This window comes from Thalassophryne amazonica, chromosome 14, assembly GCF_902500255.1.
Source record: "Thalassophryne amazonica chromosome 14, fThaAma1.1, whole genome shotgun sequence".
Taxonomy (NCBI): Eukaryota; Metazoa; Chordata; class Actinopteri; order Batrachoidiformes; family Batrachoididae; genus Thalassophryne; species Thalassophryne amazonica.
The window spans coordinates 70,403,597-70,417,919 of NC_047116.1; positions in this window are offsets into that span (position 1 = coordinate 70,403,597).

A 14,323-nucleotide genomic window follows, 5' to 3' on the forward strand; every position below is an offset into this window, starting at 1 on the left:
TCCAGCAGGTTTGAAGGATCTACCATGAAGTATGTGGGCGTAACAGCCGTTCGAAGTGAAATGGCATGCTCTGAAAAGCTTGCCAAAGTTTGACGAACCCTAGCAGCCACGACTTTGGACATACCGAAATTCTTTTCATAACTTTTGATCACCATGGAGTCATGATGACCCAGCAGTGGGGAATAAGTTTCATTACAGTAGAAGTCTTTCTGAAAGCGCTGTAACTAGGTTTAAGGATATGATTCCTTCTTTGTTATGTTCTTCAATGGCGTCTCACTAATTTAGAAGATCTTCATTTAGCCTGGAAAAAGAGTCTGTTGCTCTATAAAAAAGCCCTCCGTAAAGCTAGGACATCTTACTATTCATCACTAATTGAAGAAAGGAAGCCCTACCGTTAATTAATGCTTCGATCTTAAATATGATCAATCTATCTTTGTTAGTTGGCTATGTACCACAGGCTTTTAAGGTGGCAGTAATTAAACCAATACTTAAAAAGCCATCACTTGACCCAGCTATCTTAGCTAATTATAGGCCAATCTCCAACCTTCCTTTTCTCTCAAAAATTCTTGAAAGGGTAGTTGTAAAACAGCTAACTGATCATCTGCAGAGGAATGGTCTATTTGAAGAGTTTCAGTCAGGTTTCAGAGTTCATCATAGTACAGAAACAGCATTAGTGAAGGTTACAAATGATCTTCTTATGGCCTCAGACAGTGGACTCATCTCTGTGCTTGTCCTGTTAGACCTCAGTGCTGCTTTTGATACTGTCGACCATAAAATTTTATTACAGAGATTAGAGCATGCCATAGTAATACCTATGGCATGCTCTAATCTCTGTAACAGGCACTGTAAAAGGCACTGCGCTGATTTGGCGCTATATAAGAAAAAAGTTGATTGATTGATTGATTGACTTTATACATGCTTCCCTTAGGCAGTATTATTAGAAAGCATTCCTTAAATTTTCATTGTTACGCAGATGATACCCAGCTTTATCTATCCATGAAGCCAGAGGACACACACCAATTAGTTAAACTGCAGGAATGTCTTTCAGACATAAAGACATGGATGACCTCTAATTTCCTGCTTTTAAATTCAGATAAAACTGACCTCATTGTACTTGGCCCCACAAATCTTAGAAACATGGTGTCTAACCAGATCCTTACTCTGGATGGCATTACCCTGACCTCTTGTAATACTGTGAGAAATCTTGGAGTCATTTTTGATCAGGATATGTCCTTCAGTGCGCATATTAAGCAAATATGTAGGGCTGCTTTTTTGCATTTGTGCAATATCTCTAAAATTAGAAAGGTCTTGTCTCAGAGTGATGCTGAAAAGCTAATTCATGCATTTATTTCTTCTAGGCTGGACTATTATAATTCATTGTTATCAGGTTGTCCTAAAAGTTCCCTGAAAAGCCTTCAGTTAATTCAAAATGCTGCAGCTAGAGTACTGACAGGGACTAGAAGGAGAGAGCATATTTCACCCATATTGGCTTCTCTTCATTGGCTCCCTGTTAATTCCAGAATAGAATTTAAAATTCTTCTTCTTACTTACAAGGTTTTGAATAATCAGGTCCCATCTCATCTTAGGGACCTCATAGTACCATATCACCCCAATAGAGCGTTTCGCTCTCAGACTGCAGGCTTACTTGTAGTTCCTAGGGTTTGTAAGAGTAGAATGGGAGGCAGAGCTTTCAGGCTCCTCTCCTGTGGAACCAGCTCCCAATTTGGATTAGGGAGACAGACACCCTCTCTACTTTTAGGATTAAGCTTAAAACTTTCCTTTTTGAAAAAGCTTATAGTTAGGGATGGATCAGGTGACCCTGAACCATCCCTTAGTTATGCTGCTATAGACTTAGACTGCTGGGGGGTTTCCCATGATGCACCCAGTGTTTCTTTTTATTCACCTCTTTTTGCTCTGTATGCACCACTCTGCTTTTAATCATTGGTGATTGATCTCTGCTCTCTTCCACAGCATGTCTTTTTCCTGATTCTCTCCCCTAAGCCCCAACCAGTCCCAGCAGAAGACTGCCCCTCCCTGAGCCTGGTTCTGCTGGAGGTTTCTTCCTGTTAAAAGGGAGTTTTCCTTCCCACTGTCGCCAAGTGTTTGCTCATAGGGGGTCGTTTTGACCGTTGGGGTTTTTCTGTAATTATTGTATGGCTTTTGCCTTACAATATAAAGCGCCTTGGGGCGACTGTTTGTTGTGATTTGGCGCTATATAAATAAAATTGATTTGATTTGATTTGATTTAATGATGTTGACCAAATCTGAAGACTGGATGAAATCCCTAGGACGAGTTCGTTCAAATGTAAGTATTGGAAATGGCCAAAAATGGCAAAAATTACCTCAAAATCGAAACTTAAAATCAAAATGGCAGACTTCCTGTCGACATTTCACCATGACGTTAAGAGCCTTTTTTGTGCATCCTAGCATGGGAAATATGTGTACTGAATTTCGTGAGGCTATGACGAAAAAACCCCTATGCAGAGGGTTTTTTGAAAATTTCTAGGGGGTGCTTATTTCGCGACCTTCTGCGCGGCCCCCAAAATATCCAATCTCGTATCGGGCCGGACAACTTTGCAAAGTTTGGTGAGTTTTTGAGCATGGGAAAGGGCCGAAATTTGGATTTTAAAAGTGAGAATAATAATAATAATAATAATAATAATAATAATGCTAAAGAATAAATAATAATAATAATAATAAACAGCGCAATAATAATAATAAACAGCGCAATTACAATAAGGTCGTAGGACTTTTTCCTACTCGGGCCCTAATAACTAGGACTGCAAGCAGTCATGTACGGGACCTCGTTCCACGCGGCCGCCAACCCAGGCCAGTGCGTCCCCTTGTAACCAGATGTGGGCATGTGTGTAGAGGGGCAACCACTCATCACACAGTTCAAATTTAAAGCAAATCACACAATGCATGAAGGAGTTAAGACGAGTTGATGGTTCATCCAGTCGGGGGCGCTTAGTGCACAAACAGAGGAGCCAGGTGTGTTCAGGGGCCAACCCTCATCACACATGTGAAGTTTCAAGTCAAACAGGCAAAGCATGAAGGAGTTATCCTGACTTGATGTTCCATGGCGAGGGGTCAAAATGGTGGCGCCATAGCGGGCACACCCTTTGACATAGAGAAAAGCTTTCGATAAATTTTGATCAGTATCGTCTCTGGATGATCTGAAAGAAATTTGAAGTGCATTGGACAAAATCCCTAGGAGGAGTTCGTTCAAATACAACGTGTAGAAATCACGCCATAGTGACATGAAAATTCAAAATGGCCGACTTTCTGTTTGGAGTAGAATTGGAAGGAAGTTGATTGGATTAACTATGTCCAGCAAGTCTGAAGGATCTACGATGAAGTATGTGGGTGTGACAGCCGTTCGAAGTGAAATGGCATGGTCCGAAACGCTCGCTAAAGTTTGACGAACCCTAGCAGCCATACCTTTTGACCTACAGAACTTCTTTTGATAACTTTTGATCAGCATGGTCTCATGATGATGTGTACCAAATTTGAAGACGGTTGGATGAAATCCCTCGTACGAGTTCGTTCAAATGCAAGTAGTGGAAATGGCCAAAATGGCAAAAATTACCTCAAAACGTAAAATCAAAATGGCAGAGTTCCTGTTGACATTTCACCATGACGTTAACAGACTTTTCTGTGCATCCCAGCATGGTAAATATGTGTACCGAATTTCGTGAGGCTACGATAAAAACCCCCAAAGCGGAGGGTTTTTTGAAAATTTCTAGGGGGCGCTATTTTGCTGCGACGATGTGCGGGACCCACAAAATACCAAATTTCGGATCCGGCCGGACGAGTTTGCAAAGTTTGTGAGTTTTTGAGCATGGGAAAAGGCCAAAATTTTGATTTCAAAAGTGAGAAGAATAATAATAACTAGGACTCGTTCCGCGTGACCGCCTACCCAGGCCAGCGCGTCCCCTTGTGACCAGATGCGCATGTGCGTACAGGGGCTGACCCTCATTACACATGTGAAGTTTCAAGTCAATCTGGTAATGCATGAAGGAGTTATGACAAGTTGATGATTCATCCAGTAGGGGGCGCTCAGAGCACAAACAGAGGAGCCGGGTGTGTTAAGGTGCTGACCCTCATTACACGTGAAGTTTCAAGTCAATCAAAAAAATTTTTTTCCTCCCAAAATGAGACATCCTGCGCTGACGTGCAGCAGCCGGCTGAGCTCAGCTCAGAGGTATGGAGTGACATTCATGCCAAAATGTCTGAAAGGAAATGCTTTTGACAAAAACTACAGATTTTATTTTTATTTATGTCCAAATATCAAGGATCCAGTGACCAATTTCATATTTATTTACTTTAAGACTCAATAAAATATTGTTGACATAGAAAACCTGTAAAGCCTACTTTTAGTACACAGAAAATTCACAGGCGGTATCAATAAGGGAATCGATAAGGAATCAGATCGATAAGCAGAATCGATAATGGCATCAATAGATAAATTGTTATCAATACCCATCCCCACTCCTGAGGAAGCCCATTTTGGCCGCTTGTACCCGCGATCTAGTTTTTTCGGTCATGACCCAACCCTCATTACCATAGGTGAGGGTCGGAACGAAGACTGACCAGTCGATCGAGAGCTTTGCCTTTTGGCTCAGCTCCCTTTTCGTCACAACAGTACAATAGAGCGAATGCAATACTGCCCCTGCTGCATCGATTCTCTGGCTGCTCTCATGCTCCATCATCCCCTCACTCGTGAACAAGACCCCAAGGTACTTGAACTCCTTCACTTGGGGCAAGGCCATATTCCAGGGCTTAACATAAACCAATTTGCCCCACTGGCCCCTAGGGCAGGTAGAATTTAGAAGTTAGTGGCCCACAGTGTGGGAGCATTGGCCCATGGTTTTGCACGCGAGAGTTCATGATATTCCACCTTGAAATCCTGCAAAAAAAAAACTGCCTATATAATATAAACCAATACAGAAAAAAACATAAAATAGTCTATGGACCATGAAGTAAAAAAAAAAAAAAAATAGAATTTATCAGAGGGCATTCTCAAGTGTAAAAAAATAAAGTGACTCCCATAAAATTTAGAAGGCATTTTTTAAGCAACCCTTAGAGTTGGCTAACTCACAGTCAGAAATGTAAAATACAGATGTAGGTCTATATCAAAACTAAAAAGTATGCCTTGTCTGGATTGGAATTATAGATTTAAAAATTGAAAAAAAAAATGCTTGGCTCCTTTGCAAATGTTGTCACTGTGGGGTTTCCACAAAGGCAAGCTGGTTAGACTTTTAAACTAGCTTCAAAACAGCCAGGGTCTCCCAGGACCAAGCATATACTTTACTTACTTGTCAGCATACGACAGATAGGCCCTGCAGATTTGGCAGAAAACCTCTTTCTTCTCTTGGTCATGACCAAGCCATGGCCATTTCTGTGGCCAGGTCGGGACAAAACCTCTCTTCCTCTTGTTTCTTTCATATAGCCTGTCTCTCTCCCTTAACTCATCATCACTAAGCTTCCTCTTCTGGCCAATTCCTTTAGCAAAACTCTTTCCTGGTTGTTGTCCGGGTTTAGGTGGATGTAGTTTAAAAATATTTCAATTTGAATTTCAAAGCATTCTGTTAGATTTGCGTCTTGTTCATCTTCGTTTCTTGCAGCTTCCTGCGCATTTAAATATGCTAATGAACACTGCCGAAGATCGGTGACGAAAACGGCCAAACACATGCTCCACGCATTCGACAACATACGTTTCAATATGCGCAGAGCATGGAGCGTGGTTAGGGATGGGTATTGATAAGATTTTATCGATATTAGACCATTATCGATTCCGCTTGTGAATTTTCTGTGTACTAAAAGTAGGCTTTAAAGGTTTTCTATGTCAACAACATTTTATTGAGTCTTAAAGTAAATAAATATGAAATTGGTCACTGGATCCTTAAACTCTGGACCTAAATAAACTCTATATGGTGGCTCCTTGATCTCTGAATAGAAATAGAAATAAACAAAATCTGTCCAAAGCATTTCCTTTCAGACATTATTGGCATGAATGTCATTCCATACCGCTGAGCTGAACTCTTGCAGCTCGCTGTGCTTCACGTCAGCATCAGTTTAATTCATAAAGAATGCAGGACGTCTCATTTTGGGAAGAAAAAAAAAAACGCTTTAGTTGATTGTAGTTTATTTTCTGTATTACAGTGTTTGGAAAGAGGTGTCATTTTATTTAAAGCAGCAATTCAATTTGAAGCCATTATTTCCAACCGGACAGTGTCTTGGCAGAGAGCCGTGCAGCATTTGGAGCTGTGTCAATGGAGCGGAGGACATTTCTCGTTTCTTGACTGCCACAAGACAAGATCCCACTTAGAGACTTTAATCTGCACAAAAGTGACTCACAGTCACGATTGACATATTTTAATGGCTTTGAGAGGAGTTAAGAAGCGACTTGCCGCTTCTGAAGAGTTATTATTACTATTATTGCTGTTGTTGTTGCTATTATTATTATGAATATATAAATTAAAAAATATTACAATCTTTAATACATTTGACTCTTATGACAAGCCCTGAGCCATTAATTATTATACAGAAAACAAATGCACACAAACGTGCTGAAATGCCAACAGCTACTGCTAACTTTAACATTGAAAACGCCATAGACATGTTAACGCGTTAGCATTAGTCCCCTTTTTAAGTTACAAAATACATCTATCAACTGTTTCAGAAGACCATAACAGGTTGGTTTAACACAAAAGGGTATATATTACTCACAGGCAGCGGTGGGGACAGATAACAAAAAAAAATTAACTTTGATAACAGCACTTGTGTCTTTGAGCGTCCTGCCCCCTGCTGGAAGCTCCAGTTTACTACAAGGCTTCCAGCACAAGCACAGCTGAGAGGAGCCACAAAGCTCAACTCTCTACTTAATCACAACACTGCCGTCAGGTGGAGGTCTTGGAAAATAAAGCAATGCTGACTTATGGTTTGGTGTAAATGAAATGAGTACTGATAGAATAACTCCATTAATGTCAATTCTGTCATTTGTGCAAAGTTAAGATATAACATATATCTTTTAATGTTGAATAATGCACTAATTCTGAAGTTTTGTAACAAACACAGACAGATGGCATTCTGGGTAAAATGTGCCTCCGGTAATACTGATTGGTTGACTCATTCATTCTATGTAAACCAACACGTTAATGTGGGGTGTGTCGTGTGTTGGTGTTTACAGATAATTGTGCTTTTGTAAAATATGCCATTTTTTATTTGTAAAAAGAAAAAAAAAAAGGCCATTTTCAAAAAAAAAAAAAAAAAAAAAAAAAAAAGCCAAGTTGTAATTAGATAACCGTCTGATATAACTGGTGTCAAAATAAATAGAACACAGCCATGATCTACTGGTGCCAGTGCAAGTTTTGGCCCTTTTTCAGCTGATTTTTCATTCGTGCGAGAATTTTTTGGATTGCACCGAGTTTCAAGTTAATCACACGTCCTGCATCGTTTAGTATACATGGAGTAACAAGCTGCGTTTAACATCTCACGACCACCTCCTGATCGGCGATCGTATGGTCAGATGAAAATCAAACCTTTTTAATTCTTGTCAGTCGTCGTGAGGGTATCCCGCTGGTGAAGCGCTACAAGCGTCCAACCTCTCGCACTGTGCCTGTGCAAACACTGCAGACCTGTCTTGTAATGTTTTTTTGTTGTTGTTTTGTTTTGTTTCTAAACTTTGATGTCTCCCATTGAGTTTTTGTAAATTAATTTTGAAAAAAAGCTTCTGTTTACGTTTTGCTTCTGGAAACATGAGTCCAACGTGGTTTTTGAACGTACAATGTGCGTGAGAACATAAACGTGCGCTCTGAACTTTTACACCGTGCGGTTCTGTGGTACAGTTTGAGCGGGAACCGAGTACAGTGATTGAAAGTATCAGCCCAGCTTCAGGGCGAATACTGCCATGAACACTACTGGCCAGTAGATGGCAGTAGACACCTTGAAAACTTGCCAAAACAAAATTCCAGATAATCTGTGTCTGCTACTCTGCTACGTTTAAGATGCATGGAATTTAATAAATGCAAACACAATAACAACGTCTATAATCATTTCTTAACGATACCCAACCCGAGATGCGAGATGTGGTCCGTGGTGCGAGACCAAAACAAACAAAGAAGAAGAAGACCAAAACAAACTTGGTGGACTCAGTGAAGTTTGATGACATGGAGATGTGACAAAATTCGACTTCGTCACCACAAAATATGGTAAAATAAATAGAATTTTGCGTATTTTTGTTGTGGCCCAAGCAGGCCATCATTTGATAAATTGTAGTGGCCCACAGTGGCCCGAAAGTGGGCCAAATTGGTGCTGGGCCAGCGGGCAAATGGCTGTGTCGAGCCCTGTATTCCCTACCCAGAATAGACAATCCATCGGTTTCCTGCTGAGAACTATGGCCTCAGATTTAGAGGTGCTGATCCTCATAATAATAATATATAATAATTTATTAATTTATATAGCGCCAAATCACGAGTAATCGTCTCAAGGTGCTTCACAAGCATTTAAAAGCAGAATAAAATGAAATAAGATTAAAATACAATAAAAATTTTAACCATAAAAAATTAAAAGAAGTAAAATAAATAAAAAGTATAAAAAAAAAGACACAATAAAATACTAATGATAAAATAGGGAGAAGAGATGGGGATTCCCATGATGCACTGAGTGTTTCTTTCTCTTTTTGCTCTGTATGCACCACTCTGCATTTAATCATTAGTGATTGATCTCTGCTCCCCTCCACAGCATGTCTTTTTCCTGGTTCTCTCCCTCAGCCCCAACCAGTCCTAGCAGAAGACTGCCCCTCCCTGAGCCTGGTTGTGCTGGAGGTTTCTTCCTGTTAAGAGGGAGTTTTTCCTTTCCACTGTCGCCAAGTGCTTGCTCACAGGGGGTCGTTTCGACCGTTGGGGTTTTTCCGTAATTATTGTATGGCCTTGCCTTACAATATGAAGCGCCTTGGGGCAACTGTTTGTTGTGATTTGGCGCTATATAAATAAAATTGATTTGATTTGATTAGTTTGTAAGAGAGTAATATAATGAGTATCTGTGCTGAATTTGATGCTTCCATCACCGTTTGTAGGATTGTTTCAGTTATCTGCTGCACTCAATCTGCAAGAACTTTGTAAAAACATTTATGGCAGAAATAACCAAAATGTGGGCCATGAAGGTGCTGCAGATACTCCATGAGAAATCACAAAATTAAATAAAAATGTCTCATTTTCAATCTTGTAAACTTTCAAAATTACCCAAAAGGTTAGATTTACAGGGTGGGCCAATAAAATGTTACCACTTTTTTAATTTGTACAATTAAAAAATGTAATAAATTATTGAACTGTGTGGAAAACAAGAGACAAAGTGGGAAACCTTTGGTATCATATAGTAATTTGATGCTTCTGTTACAAGTCTGTAAATAAAATTTTGAATAAGTTCTCATTTCAAACACTTGTGTATGATCAAAAAGTGGTAACAGTTTATTGGCCCACCCTGTATTTGAAAAATGTATTCAGAAATAATAAAATATAAATTATTCTTCATTTATGTCTCACATTTTAATGGCATATATGTGGAAATACTTCATATGCATCTTGTGTTGTTCTAAATTGTAATGATAGTTTAGGTGGGCTCCAGAAGCTTCTCAGATTCACAGTCTCAGCTCTTTGCTGCCCCCTTGTATCCTGCTTTAATCTGTGAGAATGCAACATATTTCTGTCGGAACTGAGCTCTGGGTCTCTGGAACTCTGTCCTTCTGTGAGATACTGTTACTGTGCTCGTCATGTCATTGTTGCGCACGTGTTCTAGTCTTTGTCTTACTCCCTCAAGCTATTTACAGACACTGTTCCAGGTTCTGAAGGTTCCTTCCAGGACCTGTACGTGGTCTATTAGATAATAAACCGACCCTTTTATTTATTTTTTTAACTATATGGATTTGAATGACATGCGATTACAATCATGCTTGAACCCTCGTGCGCATGCGTGAGTTTTTTCACGCATGTCAGTGACGTCATTTCCCTGTGGGCAGGCCTTGAGTGAGATGTGGTCCCGCACTCTCGGCTGAATTCCTTTGTTTCACACGCTGCTCGAGACGGCGCGCGTTGCTTTATCAACATTTTTTCTGGACCTATGAGGAATATCCGAGTGGACACTATTTGAGAAATTAAGCTGGTTTTCGGTGAAAAGTTTAACGGCTGATGAGAGATTATGGGGTGTTTCTGTCGGTGTAAGGACTTCCCACGCAGTGGGACGTCGTGCAGCGCTTCCAGGCGCCGTCGTCGGCCTGTTTCGACCTGAAAACATCCTAATTTAAGGCTTAATTCACCCAGGACGACGTGAGAGAACAGAGAAGATTCAGAAGAGGCCGGCATGAGGACTTTATGCGGACATTACATTGTTTAAGGACATTTTTTAATGAAAGACGTGCGCGCAAATTCGCAGAGTCGTTTCCGTGACGACTCGGCAAATCTGTGTGCGCCGCGACAGGAAAAACACCTCCGTGTTGAAAACCATTTGTAAAATTCAGGTGGCTTTTGATGGCTTTCAACAAGTGAGTAACTGAGAAATTGTTTAACAGCTTGGGCATGTTCCAACTTGCCCGTTAAGGTTTCCAACGGAGGTGTTTTTCCTATCGTGACCCCCCGCGGTCGGGTCCGGCCCGACATGCGACTCTGCCCGCACGTTCTTTCATTACAAAATGTCCGTTAACAATGGAATGTCCGAATAAACTCCTCATGCCGACTTCTTCTGAAAGTTCTCTGTTCTCTGACGACTTCCTGGGTCAACAGAGCCTGAAATGTGGAAGTTTTCAACTTGAAACGGCAAGACGCTGCCACCTCGAAGCGCAGATCGCCGTCAGGCGCCATGGACCGTCCTTACAGCGACACTACCAGACCAAAATCTCTCATCAGCCGTTAAATTTTTTACCGAAAACCAGCTGAATTTATCGAATGGTGTCCACTCAGTTGTGTCTTACAGTTTTGAAAAAATTTTGATCAAACAAAGCAGCAGTCTCTGAGCCATTCCTAAATAATGAAAAAATCGAAGAGAGGGTGGGCCACTCCTCACTCAAAGACTGCCCACAGGCGAATGACGTAACCGACAGGCGTGAAAAAACTCTCGCATGCCCACGAGGGTTCAAGCATGTCTGAAGTAAAAACATATGAATGAAATCCTTATAGTTTTTGAAAAAAATAAAAAGGACCGTTACTTTATTGACAGACCTCGTATTTTACTGATTAATGATTTATTTACCTGCAACAATTAATCAGAATGTCTTTTTTAAGTCACTTTGTCTGCATGACACGTGGATTACACGTAATGTCTGTTGATATAGATGCATCGTAGGTCTGCCAGTTATATACACCAAATAGAGAGTTAAGGTAACCTACATTGACACTTGCACAAATTTGACTGCTACCACAAAACCAAAGATAGTTCTGTTAACAAAGACTGTTTCTGGGACCAGACTTCCATCACAACCCCTCTTTCTCCCTCTCTCTCTTTTGAAAACCGACATTTCTGCACACTTACACATTTACACTATTCAGGTCAACGTGTCACATCTGGTAGCAAATCCGGATATTAATACTACCAAATTACCAAGGAAATGGAGGAATAACCGATGAGGAAAATATTTGACCGTTACAACAACATGTTATAAAGTATCAGTAACACAAACAAAGCTGAGTGAACAAACCTGTTCTGTAGAAGAGATTTGGAAGATTAAAAATGGAATCCAGCCCTTTACCTCTTTTGTTCTCTTCTTTTAATTGACTCATTTCTTCTTCCTGGTCTGTGATCATTCCTTCATCAGCTGTAGTCTCAACATGTCCCTCAGCTGCTGGACTTCAGACATGTTTGTAAAAAGACTTTAAAACAGACAAAGGAAAGAGAGAGTCAACGACCAAGTGGAGGAAAAACTAAAAACAAGCCGTTTTAATCATCTGCTGCTGCTCTGCTGCCCAGGCTGACCAATCACAAGTTTGTGACAACACCGAAATGTCCCTGTGCTGGGACAGATGTCCAAAAGCAGGAGACACCAACCCTGATCCCAGAGATCACTTCACGTGCACATTTTCCTTATGTACCTGCTGCAACCAACTGATTAGCGAGAAAGAGAGATGATATTAATGTCCATGAGATGTTTGTTTAAATCAAACTATGATGGTGTTAAAATAAAATTAAGTGTTCTGAACTTACACGCTCAGTGATCGGGAATAGAAATGAAGATAATGAGACACTGTCCCTATTTTGTGGCAAATTAATGGGACAATTTAGTTTACAATAAGACATTTGCCAGAAATTATGGCAACAAATTTATAACAATTTTTAAGCTAACATTTGTGTTTAGCTTTCATTTAGATATATTTTATATGTTTAGTTGCCTCAATGGTCAAACTTAGAGCCTTATGAGTGAATTTAATTTTCCAGGATTGTTGAAAAATAATTCAAATGCTTGGTTTGGGCCATATGGCAAAAAAGTAACTTTTTTCCCCATATTGATAATTTGGATGTGTACTATGATACATATATTATGTATCATAGTACATTCAGTAGTATTCAGTTATATTGACTGAAGCCTGAAGAAACCATGTCAGATTGAAAAATTAGATTAAAATAATGTCATGTAGTAGTAAATACATTCTCAAAGCATTTTGTAATTTAACAATGATTTGGTACCAGTGTCGAGGACAAACACTCTAGAGCTCAAATCTTGTGCCAAACATCAGGGGGACTTCCCCTAATATAGATCTGGCAGAGAAAGATTTACATACAGTACAGTACACTGAACAGCAAAGTACATTCAGGAGGAGAAAAACAGCTGAAGCTCACAGAAAAATCCTACAGCAATAAAATGCAGCAGCCAATCACATCTACACCGAGCAACGAAAGACAACTGATGATGTCACGTAGCCTAGCCGTAGGGATGGGTATTGATAAGATTTTATCGATGTCAATACCATTATTCATTCCGCTTATCAATCCGATTCACCTCTTGTGAATTTTCTGTGTACTAACAGTAGGCTTTACAGGTTTTCTATGTCAACAACATTTTATTTAGTCTTAAAGTATATAAATATGAAAATGGTCACTGCATCCTTAAACTCTGGACATAAATAAACTCTACATGGTGAATCCATGATCTCTGGACACAAGTAGAAATAAACTAAATCTGTAGTTTTTGTCAAAAGCATTTCCTTTCAGACATTATTGGCATGAACATCTTTCCATACGTATGAGCTGAGCTCTTGCAGCTGACTGTGCTGCACGTCAGGATGTAATTCATAAAGAATGCAGGACGTCTGATTTTGGGAGGAAAAAAACATTTTAGTCTATTGTAGTTTGTCTGTTAATACAATGTTTGGAAAGAGGTGTCACATGTCCAGTAATAACATGTCACATGTCACATGTAATAACTGGTCACATGTCCAAGAACTCTTCCACTCTCAGAATGCGCAATAAATCATTTGTATGTGTGATATTATCAACACTATCAGAAGCCATAATTCACCCTCAGTGTTAAACAGGTTTATGAAGTTGTCTTATTCAGATAGATCTTCAATTTTATTTTCTTCTAATATGGTTATTTTTATTATAGGGTAACATGGGGGTTAGTGCGCTTATGTCTAATCCAGGAGGTTGCAGTTCCAAGACCAGCCATGCCCATTCTCCATGTCATGTGGAGTTGCGTCAGGAAGGACATCGAGTGTAAAACTTCTGCCAAATCAACATGCATATACATATTAGATCTGCTGTGGCGACCCTGAGCAAAAAGATACAAGCTGAAAGAACTTAGGATGGTTATTTTCTTACCCAGTCTCTTGCTCTTCATGTCGACTTGTATCTCTGTTTATCTGTGCAGTTGGAACATCAGCAGTTTCCTTCAGGATAAATTAAGTGTTCTGACTTTACCTGGTTAACAGGGTGCTGCGTTTTGAAGCACAGTGTTTCTATAACAAAGTGAACAAAGTTTGATAAATGATTATTTTTATGTTCAGAGGTTTGCATCACTGTGATTTAGAATCTTTGAATGAAACCATGGTGTTGTGCTCATAGTTCAGCAGTTTGGAGTCATGTTGATACCAGCTTCTGATTTTATGAATTGCGTGCAAAGTTCCATTTTTTGTGTGTATAAAATGAGGAAAAATTGTAATCGATAGTATCGACTGATTAGCTTCATCAATCCATCACCAAGCTGAATTGTCCTTCATTTATCATCATAAAGTACAGTTTGTTTTATGTATTTTTGCTGATATTTGGTGTTCGGTCTATAATAAGAACTCCAACACAAACTAACAGTGGACAAACCTGCTCTGGATCAGCGAATTTC